Here is a 12,403-nt window from a genome sequence, read left to right as displayed (position 1 = left end):
GTATCCAAACGAGCATGCAATCTGACATATTTCTATTGTGAATACGTCAAATTTCATGTTCGTTTCGATACGTCATGTCCGAGGGGCGATTCACTTTAGTATTTTCGATTCAGGCTAACGTATTGAGAGACGTATTTGTGTATTTTTCACGAAATGACATGTATTTTGTGTATTGATGAGTATTGATTATTTCTTTCACAATTCTTACGTATTAGTGCATTAAAGACGTATTTGTGTATTGTTCACGAAATGCAATGTATTATGCTAATTGGTGAATTATTTCATAATTCTTATAGATTAGTGTACTAAAACGTAAATATGCAAATATTGTATTTTTGTTGAATAATCAATTGAAGCCGTATGTTACAGAATTTTAACGTTTAAATATTATTGTAGAATGCAAATAAAATAATTTCATAAATGGAAATAATAAAATTCGCGCAAATGGAATTAATAGTGATTTTTCATGATTGACGAACAATTAAGCATTATGCCAAATTTATTTTTGACATTAAAAATGTCTTACTCCACTATCTGGGGCTAGGTGTCATTCTAAAATCTAAACATCTCCCATGTAACGAAACTATGAATGGGGTTTTATGTGCCTAATAGTTATGAAATGTGAATGTAAGATTAATATTTCTTATAAATACCCACATTGGGTTTATGTAGATTGTATAACATTCCCCCGAAAACCATTCCCCAGAAGAAAAAATGCCGAAGCTTTTTCCCCAGAAACACATATTCCAGAAAGTACTAATTCCCAGAAAACAAATTCCCAGAAAGTACCAAAGCCCAGAAAACTTTCACCCAGAAAGAACCAGAACCCCGAAAACTGTTCCGCCGAAAGTACCAAACCCCAGAATGTTATTCCACCGAATTTTTTTTCTTCTATTTTCTCAATAAACAATTCGTTACATTTAAATCATGTGCACTTAAATACTTGCTATAACTTCACTATTAACAGTATTTTTTTAACATTTACACATTGTGCTTGAATTTAAACGCATTAAAAAAATGGAAAGATCTACGGATGATGATTATAAGTTAAATGAAAGCTATTATCCCTATTTGATAGAAAAAAAATTATAATTGGTTTGGAGCCAATTTTTGCATTTAAAACAGCTTGCTCCACATGTACCAATACTGGCGTAATGGCTAATTTCGGTTCCTATAAATGCAAAACCCATTGATTACTTATGGAGCATGCCACTCTAAGTACATTTGCCCCACTATAGCTGCAAGGGAGCTGCTATGATAAAACTTATAGTGCGAACTACAAAGCAAATAATAATTAACGGCAGTTGGCATTTTAATCAAGCGGTTAGCCTACTACTTCACCTAGTAGTATGTACACCACGGCAATTGAAGCATCCTATTTGTTGCGGTGGCTAGAACATCAGAAGAACAACACTTTTTGACAGCAGTATAATACAGCTTCAAAACTGAATATTTTATTAATTCATTTATAATTCATCATATATTGTATAGAAATGCTTACATCGTAGTGTTCTACAACTTCTATGCTCCTTTCCCGTCGCAACGATCTATTTTTCAGGGAAACGATTATTTACTTCATGCTTTACAATGCATGTTCGTTGTGACCTAAGCTGTGACAGATATGATCTGAATTTGATGATTATCCACTGCGCGAGGGAGTGGACGCTAGCTTCACCAGCATGACATTACGCACAGTGGGCGCCACAACATTCCCCCTCCCGTGAACTACTCCATCTTCCGAGCGGCATGCAATATCGGTAGCAATATTTCATCAGTTACTTGCAAAGCTCGCTGTGCACATAATCCCAGGGTCCCAAATTCTAACGATAAGCCAATTGCTTTTGTTCACTTCACTCAAGGTTAACATTCTGCTTACAGATCTATTCTCTTTACAAACCAAAAATGTGTCACGCTTCTTTAGTATATAGTTGATATAATTTGCTACTTCTGTAACTGTTACAGTGCAATCCGTTCTCAACAAAGGACACTCATCAGCAGCTAAAGTTTTATTCTCATGAACTATCAGAACAACCGATTCGGTTCGTGTTTCTTTTGACTCGTTTCTATTGAGTCCCAATTGTGTATTATTTTGATTTGCCTGCTCGCAGTAGGAATCTTTTACCATTCGATTTGTGTTCACTGTACAGCGTAACGGTTGGCGAAATTCCTGTTGCTCGTAAGCTAATTTACGCGCATATTTCTGTCTGCTCTCAAGAATTTTACGAGAATATTCTTGTCGAGTATCGGCTAGCTGCCGTTCATACTCAATTTGTATCTCATTGAGTTGACGGTCATACTCTTTTTGCCGCAACCGTTTTTCCTCCTCCCATCGCTTTTTGCGATCCGATTGCTCTTCCCGTAATTTTTGTACTTCATGTTCCAGATGTTCAATTTCGTACTTATATCTGGAATTAGAGTCTAGAAATGTCGTTCCCGCATTTCCTAGCATCATACGATTTTTGAAGTTTGTTGCGGTGGCTAGAACATCAGAAGAACAACACTTTTTGACAGCAGTATAATACAGCTTCAAAACTGAATATTTTATTAATTCATTTATAATTCATCACAGACAGAAATATGCGCGTAAATTAGCTTACAAGCAACAGGAAGGAATAGAAATGCTTACATCGTAGTGTTCTACAACTTCTATGCTCCTTTCCCGTCGCAACGATCTATTTTTCAGGGAAACGATTATTTACTTCATGCTTTACAATGCATGTTCGTTGTGACCTAAGCTGTGACAGATATGATCTGAATTTGATGATTATCCACTGCGCGAGGGAGTGGACGCTAGCTTCACCAGCATGACATTACGCACAGTGGGCGCCACAACACTATTGTTTGTTGAATATCCAAAATCGTCGCGTGTTATTGACGATTAATGATTGGGCATAAAACTTTGGCTGCATTGTGATCAAAAGTTAACAACAGCCCCAAGAGTGGACGAATTTTTCACATGCTTGGTTATAATCACAATACATAAGAGCAAGGTTCCTTTGCGATCAGAATTTTACACCTTGAACTAATAATTCCATTTACACCGGATCTAGTTATAGTTGGGTACCCAATTACGCACAAATTGTTGTAGTATTACCAAAAGCATTCTCTGCTTATCGCCTATAGTGTTCTTGAAAGGTTTAAATCGAGTACACCCTTTTGTGATATTTGAATAGGGCACTGAAAGATCAATAATTGAAGCGGTGAATACGTTGCATTTGATCGTATTCTCATTACAATGCACTATTGTTATCAATCTTTTGATCGAGTGTCGATCGAGTTATCTGAAGGACTGTTCTCTTGTTTATACTTATTCTTCAGATAAGGTGATCAAAAGATTGATATCGATAATACTTCCGAAAACAATAGTGCATTGTCATGTGGATAATATAAATACGGTTGTTTTCATCGGCTACCAGCGTAGTATTCAGAAAAAGATTAACCATGGCTGAGCAGTTCTTCGGCTTCCAGGAAAGTGATCCTTTAAGTGACGGTTCGTGTGAAATAGTGAAGTGGAACAAAAAAGGATTGAAACTGTTACACGAGGGATTTGTGTACCATAAAGATAAACAGGTGAGTAAATATTTAAATTTATAATTATAAGGTTTACTTGCGAGACAGTGTAAATTAAAATAGAAGTACCTATGTTGAAAAGAAGGAAAAATGTCGCAGAAACCCCCTAAACGTTTTGTGTGTTCATTTAAATTTCAATACAGGTTGAAAGAAAGTTTGAAAGAACGAATCATCCCCTAACCGGGCAGATGTGTAGATAACAAGTTTGCTTGCGGGGGTTATCAAATTTTATATAGTTGAAGTAGATTTTGTACAGTTTGCGCGTAGAAACTAAAATGAGCTTTTCTCAAGAACGCTTGCCATGCTATTCGTACACGCTCGCGTACGAACGGACTTCCGAGTTGCGCAGAAAATGCAATAAATTTTGTAACTCAAACAAAAATGATATGATCAGGACTGTTGATGAAAAAAAATTATATTTTTGCGTTTTATATGTAATATTGACATGTTTTCATTACATTTTTCAACATTTCAATCCCAATTAGATTATCAATTACATTATGCAGAGATATCAAAGCATCAATACTGGTATGAGAGTATTCACAGGCCTTAGTGTGAACAGAATAAATAATAAACGAAGAATAAACGAAAAAAAACATGGAACATAAAGCTGCTGGGGACCTATTTGGACCAAATTTCTAAATTCGTATTCTGCCACATTGATTTCTTAATAAAAAATGTGTGCTACGAGTAATTACTGGAAAACGACATTCCGATCATTGTCGAGCACGTGAACTTTCAAATGTCGATATAGACTTTTCAGCTTCTATGAAAACTGGACGAATTTTTGACTGATAGGCTGTAAACGCTTTAAACACTATGATTCTGTCGTGAGAGTGCTGGCAAACTTGAACCTAATATCTCTGGGACCTTCTCGATGTTCTTAGCAGAAATAATCCTGGCCGAATACGTTTTGGACACTTGATCGCTCAAGTCGCTCAGTCTTTTTTAATGATACGAAAGCACCTTCCCATGGTGTGAAGTATCATAAATAAACAAACTAAATTATAAAATACGTTAGAGTTTGCATATTTCCAAAAAAAAATATATGAACATTAAGGGGTTACACCACTGTAGAGCATGGTAAAATAGGCATATTCCGGGAGTTTTTCTTGGCGCAATAAGAAGAATCGAAATTCTGTAGAATGGGATTAACAATACTAATTGTGAATTACATAAAATAATTTTTCATGTAATTTGATGGCGGCTGCGCACCATTTTCCCGCTAGTGTTTTTGGAAAGGGTCCATCATAGCCGGAAAAGTATCTTCCGTAATTTTTTGCCTGCCTAGAGCAGGAAACTAAAGTTTTTTTTTCGATTTCTTGGTACAATGGCTAGCGACATAGGATTTTTGACATTAAAAATGTCTTACTCCACTATCTGGGGCTAGGTGTCATTCTAAAATCTAAACTATCTCCCATGTAACGAAACTATGTAAGGTTTGCACGCTTATAACTCCGATATTACTAGATGGATTTTAATCATTCATACACCAACCGATTCAGAAACACCTAACTTAAATATTAATACTAATTTAATATCTCCCCAATAAAAGTAGACTTTTGGAAATTGGTAAAATTAAAAAGTTCACGAAAAACGGGAAAATTACCATTCGTGAGGCAGATTTCTCAGACACAGCCGTCAAAAGAGGGCAGCTTAGTGACTCAATGAAAGACGAAAAGTCATAAATAGAAGCAACGCATGTCCGTTTAAATCAGTTGTTGCTCTTGTTTCATACGAACAACATCGTCTCCGGGCGATGCAATAAGCGCTATCGATTTTCGGCAACGTTGGCATTTGCACACACTCGCACCTATGTGACTAAACCATATACGGTTAGTTTATAAATAGAGGTGACGCGTACCCGTTTGAATCAGTTTTTGTTCTTATGTCGAACGGGTAAGATCATGGCTGCAGCGTGTGGGCACTACAATAAGCGGTAGACGCTATGCATTTTCGGCAGCGGTGGCCGTGTGCGGATTTTTCGGGTACCAGCACGGTGTCACAGAATGATTTGCAAAGTGGGTGGGTGGGGTGGTTTGGATTTAATTCAATACGGTGTGTGCTGCGTAAGAGTGTTGCGTTTGAACAAAATATATTTATTTTTATGCATGCGTGTGCATTGTAACTTGTTAATCCATGTTTACGGCGCTTTGTAGCTGCGTAGGGTAAAGAGCCTATTGGTTTTCATGTTTCATATTTCGGTTATATGTTTTTTTTGAGTAAGGCATCTGACAACGTGCTTCTGTAGTTATTGCACTGTTCAGCAGCGTAGTATTTTATATAGGGGAGTACACTCAGGTTTTATTACGCGGTATTTTTACGCGAATTTTGAAATTTCCGCGGTTTTCATTTACGCGTTTTTTTGAAATTTAGGCGGTTTTCATTTGCACGGCCTGTATCCCCTGCGTAAAAAAACCTGAGTGTAATTGCATCGGAAACAGTTACATTCCCAGCAGAACTTTTTGTTTTCTAATTTCAAACACTTTTGTTTCGTACTGTACACAACGGAAAATTTTAAAACAGAACTTACCGTCCCAGCAGCAGTTTAGGCGGGTGTTCTTTTTCGATTCAAATTCAAGCCATGTCTTAATCGTTACTGGACTTAAAATTGTTTTCCCAGTTTATGCAGTCAGAGTATCTGTCCTGCCCTATGTATTTGAAACACAGTTCTAATCGCGTTTCAAAGTATACAACAAATAGAACGGTTAGGTATACCAATTTAAATTTTAAAATAAATCTGTTTTAAATTATGAAACAAACCGCTGTACTGAAGATATAATTATGTCAGTCCTATTACCACATAAAACACCTATATAACATAAAACGCTGCAGAATTGGTTTAATAATACAATGTTTACACTACAGAGTTATAACACGTTATAATAATTAGCAACAAGAAAAATGTCACCAAGATAGCATAAAAACCCGTTTTAACTGGTAGTGCGAACGTTGTATAACAATGTAATTTATCAAATAATTTCATTTGTTCAACCACTAATCGATCAAGAAATACTTAACGTTAAGATTGTTTACTTAAGTTCATTAGTACATTATTGAAAATTTAAATGGAAAATGAAATTTCATATTTCATGGAGACTCTGCGTGTGCTTCCTCATCACAGTTCTCAATATGGAACTTTTCTTTGGAATATATTTTCTGGACAGACCAGCCTATTTTTACTAGATGGATCAGCCAAATAATGCCAATCACCTAGTGAGATACTTGATTAATTGTAATAATAGATAACCGTTAAATGACCTTCAATAAATTATGTTTTAATGGGGAGGGTATATAGCAAATTGTAACATAAAAAACAGGCGAGTGAGCAAGAACTTGAGTCGATATGTGTGATAGATAAAATACATTTGCACGCTCTTGAAAAAAGCTACATTTTTAATGTCACCGTGGTCGTGTCCTGTACACAACCCTTTAATTTTTTTCGATATTTTTCGAAAGCGCTGTAAAATTCATTAAAAATGACGCAACATCGTTTTTTTAAAGCTATGCAATATTAATATAAAATCGTACGTACGTCGCTGCAGAAAGCAATTTTGAATACACTGTGCAAATTTCAAAACGATCAAAAAAGAGTTATTTGAGTTACATTTCCGACCAGCTAAAAATAGTGGTTTCGAAAAAATCGCGTTTAAAGTTTTCAATACTCTCGTGGTATACATAAGAGGCGCTTCGGCGACATATCATTTTCAACACTATTTAAGCACATTTTCAGCCATTGACGATTTTTTCAATGTTTTGAAAATTCTAGTGATGCAACCCCTTAATAACTCGATATTTAGTAAAAACTGTTGCATACGGCCAGTTTTTAGAAGAAAAACTGTATTCATTTTCCAGGATGTTTGTCCAGATGTCAAAATTTTATTTAAAATTTTTCAACTAAGGGGTTCCTTTACTCTCAAAAAAAATAAAACAATTTTTTTGGGAATAAATTGTTGGGGAGCGAATAGATTTTATTTATTTATTTTTATTACAAAGATACGTGTTTTGGTTCTCGAATTTCACTTTTGAAGATCTCGTGCGATCTTGAACCGCGTTTTCCCTGTCAAGTGAGTCTTCTCATAGAGCTATTGGTCCGATTTCAATATTTTTTTAATTGTTCAGAAACCATACCGCTATGTTGGGCCTAGAACGATTTGCAAAATTTTATTTTGTTCCATTGTTATACCCCCTTATAGGTAAAAAATGATGTAATAATTGGATTTTTTTGCAAATCGTTACATAACTTAAAAAAACATTTTAAAAAACCTGTTTCGGGAAAACATAGCCAATGTAACTATGACTATAGAGAATATCAACTTTTTGGTTACAGATTACCCAATTAGCTAACTTTACTTAAGCGGGACCAATGTAATTTCAACATCAATATCACCAATAACGTTTCAAGGTCGCAGAGATTTTTATTTTCGTCGTTAAAAGTTAAATTGAAAAGCCAAAACATGCATCTTCAAAATAAAAAAAAATCAAGATTCATTCAGTAGATCTTTCACAATTTATCCCCAAAAACACCTCAATTTTAGGCCTCGAGGGCAGAGGACCCCCTTGAAATTTCAATGGTACATGATGCAACAAACATTGAAGAATGTTATAAAAAATCTTTAATGTGATAGTTCGAATATGTTTCTCCTATTTTAGCCAACTTTTTGCATCAGCTACTCCATAGTGTGCTGGAAAGAAGGAATCAACCCCTATGTTTGAGTAAGTCGGTCATACGAGGGGATAACAAGTTTCATTCCTAGGGCTATTTGGCATACATATGCAAAGAACTGCTCATGTTTAAAAGAAGGAGTCAACTCCTATGTTCGAATAAACCGGGCTAACGAGTTGATCACAGGTCATGCCCTTATTGATTCATCTGCTACATAAATTGCTTGCAATTTTGTTTACTTTTTGACTTTCTTGTAAATTTGAACCTCCTTCTCAATTGAATTTGTTCTCCAATTAAATACCCAACAATCAACGAAAGCTGAATAAGCGTTTGATAAGCGAAAATATGCTGAGCTTGAACTGATGAAGCTATGATTCAGCTATATTGTTTTTTTATATGGCTGTGTTAAACTATATCTAATGGTAAATGAATGCATATGACACACTGTTTGGCGATTTAATTCGCTTATAATTTATGAGAAAACTAACTTCTCATACTTGATACGAGGCCATCTTCATAAGATTCCTTCAAAACACACCTGTACTAAATTCTGAAATTAGTTCCGCTTACATAGTTTGAATTACTAAAAATAATTGTAAAAATACTACTATTGTTAGGTCGAGAAGAAATGCTACTGGCAGTGTGCTCTTCGAAGGGAGCAAGATGGCTCCTCGAAGTGTAGCGGAAGAGCTCGGACCGAAATAGTTGGCGATAAGCACACGATAATATCAGCATCAGACCATAACCACATGCCCGATCCCCTACAGATGGAAAATACACGATTCCGAGCAACATTGAAGAGAAAAGCACTTGAAGGGAGCGAAAAACCAGAAAAAGTAATTCGGTTATGTGCTGCGCAGTTTCCGGTTGAGGTAAATGCAATTTTGGTGAACTGAGAATGTTACAAAATCAAAAATTAGAAAAGCAGTCTCTTTCACACCGTTTGCTGAATCTATGAAAATTAATCAGCAGTACTGTAATAACATTCTGAATAATATTGGTCAAGATTTAGCAAACGGTGTAAAAACACTGCTTTTTAGTTTTCGATGCTTATTATTATACTTTATAACTAGAGTGTATGTAAGGACGACACTTTCATACAGTCTGCACATAATCACTAGTTTTTGGTAACGACAGATTGTTTCTTCGAACGAATGAGCTTATTATTTACAAGATTTACAACACGATAGATAAATATGGTTTTCTCTATCTAATATAATTTATTTTAACAGGTGCAAGCTACTATGTCTAAATTAGCACAGAGAAGACTATGCCAACGACAACGACATGCAGGTCATCTCCCAGTAGACCCTGAAGATTACGACCTAATAGATCCTTCTTTTACAAAAACTTTTGACGGCTCCGATTTTCTCTTGAAAAACATTAAATTGAAAGAAGGTCGATTACTCATATTCTCGACTATTTCTAACTTAACGAGACTAAGTCAATCAAGAGTGATGATCCTTGACGGCACATTCTCTTCGTCACCAAAAAACTTCCGACAAGTTTTCACCATCCACGGGTCAATCGGAACAGGCATTGAACGAATGTTCTTGCCCTTAGTACACATGCTCCTTCCAGACAAATCGGAAGCCACTTACAAAAAAGCTCTAAAACTGATGAAAACCATAGCAGCTGACAACAATATTGTAATTAATCCGTCGATTGTACTGACAGATTTTGAAACCGCTGAGATAAACGCTATAGCAAGGATTTTTCCCGATTCTGTGCAATATGGTTGCTTTTTCCACCTGACGAAAAATTGGTGGAAACGGATCCAAAAATTGGGATTATCGGGAATTTATTTCAAAAGCGTGCAAATGCAGATGTCTTTTAGACAAGCCCAGGCCTTGGCCTTTTTGAAGTCTCAAGATGTGCCTGAAGGCTTGGGTATTGTTCGTGCTTCAGCTCCGGAACAAATGGCCCCGTTCTTTGATTACATCGAAAAAAATTACGTTGTGGGGAAGCGAAGGGTTGGAAAACACTGCGCACAGGCACAGCCCAGATTTTCCCCTGAATTATGGACCATGCGATACAACACCCTCAATGACATACCCAGAACCTCAAACGCAATAGAGGGGTATCACAACAAATTCAATGCACTCCTAAAAGGTACCAGCGACCTTAAATTTTACGCGGTTGTAAAAGCATTCAAGGAGGAAGAGCAATCCACGTCGGCGGAATATATGCGATATCTGCAAGGAGATATGATAAACCGTCGTCGTTGTAAAAAAACATGCAGGAGAGACAAAAAATTAAAAGAAGTTTTAATTGCCGACCAGGAAGCTGGTACAACATTAAAAGATACCATTTTATCAATAGCTTTTATTTTACAAAACCAAAAATGAATATATAAATAATATAAATAATAATAAATAAGTCATCTTCAGTTAAAATATCTCAATTTCTGGGAAATGGTTTTTTCTGGGGTATGAACTTCTGGATATTTGTGCATTCTGGGTAACGGTTTTCTGGGAAAAAATACTTTCTGGGAAAAGGTTTTCTGGTAATTGGTACTTTCTAGGGAATGCTATTCTGGAGAATGGTTCTTTATGGGGAAAAAACTTCGGTGTTTTAATTTCTGGGGAATGGTTTTCGGGGGAAAGTCGTACAACCGTTTATGTACCAGCAAATAGTGTATATATGCCTCCGTTAATTGCAAAAATCTATGTGTAAAATCAATAGGCATAACGTTTACTTTTTTTGAGTGTAGTTCACAGTTCGGAAAACGTGTCACGGGATTTAGGTCCCTGTGTATTTTAAATGGAGCACGGGATTTCAAATCCCGTGACGGGAAATGAGTCTACACAAAAATGACGGCTTTCATGAAGTGTAAACCCAACCGCGGGAAACTTCACGGGATTTTAAAATTTTCCACACAGAAATCCGGCAGAGAACAATTCAACACAAATTGTTTCCGATGGGGAAAATTGTATTTTTATTAATTTCAAAATCTGCGTAAATGAAAATCGCGTAAATTTCGAAATCCGCATAAATGAAGACCGCGTAGATTTAAGAATCCTCGTTAATGGATACCGCGTAAATTCAAAAATCCGCCTACATGAAAACCGCGTAAATTTTACAATCCAAATAAATTAAAACCACGTACACGCAGAAAAAAATATTGGTAAAAGTAAGAATGTTCCACCAACGCTTACTATTAGGTTGAAAGTAAAGCTTTTGAAATAATAAATAATAACCAAAATAAAAGTTTTCCTTCTAAGCTAATGAATAATAGCAATCGAAATAAAAGTTTTATTTTCAAACTAATAGTACTGCCGTTCTACGCATAATTGTCCCATGTATATAGGCAATCCCATAGAACATGGGACAAATATGCTTATAACGGCAGAGTATGCGTTAGTTGTTTTTTGCTAAGAGTGAAAAACTCTTTTTTTCACCAATATTTTTTTTCTATGTGTAGATTCAAAAATCCGAGTAAAAAACTGAATGTATAGATAAACATCTAGAACGTTGCAGATGGAGCGGAACAAGCGATTTGAGCTTCTTTCTGCAAAACGAAATTTTGGCTTGCTTCAATGATTCCAGTCGCCCAGTTCAACTGAAGGGAAATTGAAAAGGTAGGGAGGGTAACGTGATATGAAACAGCAGACCGATTTTCATTTTATTATCCGTTTTTTGTCATCTTCATCGTAAGACCGAAGAGGAAGTGGATAAAGAACGAATCTGCACATAATAGATCGTGTCCACCGTATCGGTCAGAAGGAATGGCGCCTTTTATAATGCATTACAAGAAAAACCGAAGGAAAACAATGCTGAACTTACATAGATTATGTTAAAGCTGGAAAAACTCGCACAAGGATGGCTAATTGATAATTGAACGAATGTAAATAACAGTACTCATCGATTCGATCCTAACCAACTAAGATCTTTTATTTTTTATGGAAATTAAATGAGCTTACTCAAATGAAACAAAATTAATGATTCTCTTCCATGAAAAAGTATATACTATTATCATAGGATCTTGGCTGAACTTGCAGCGGTGATATGGGAAGCTCTATTTTATAATTCATTCAACTTTTTGTTGCATTTGTCACATTTGTATACTGAACGTTGAGTCGCACGCGTTGATGTTGGCTTATTTGAGAAACGCCTAAAGTCGTTGACCTGGCCTACACTCGAAAGTTTTCCTACGTTCATATTGGC

This window comes from Topomyia yanbarensis, chromosome 3 (assembly GCF_030247195.1).
Source record: "Topomyia yanbarensis strain Yona2022 chromosome 3, ASM3024719v1, whole genome shotgun sequence".
In the NCBI taxonomy this organism is placed as follows: Eukaryota; Metazoa; Arthropoda; class Insecta; order Diptera; family Culicidae; genus Topomyia; species Topomyia yanbarensis.
Note: the sequence above shows the minus strand (reverse complement) of the source record.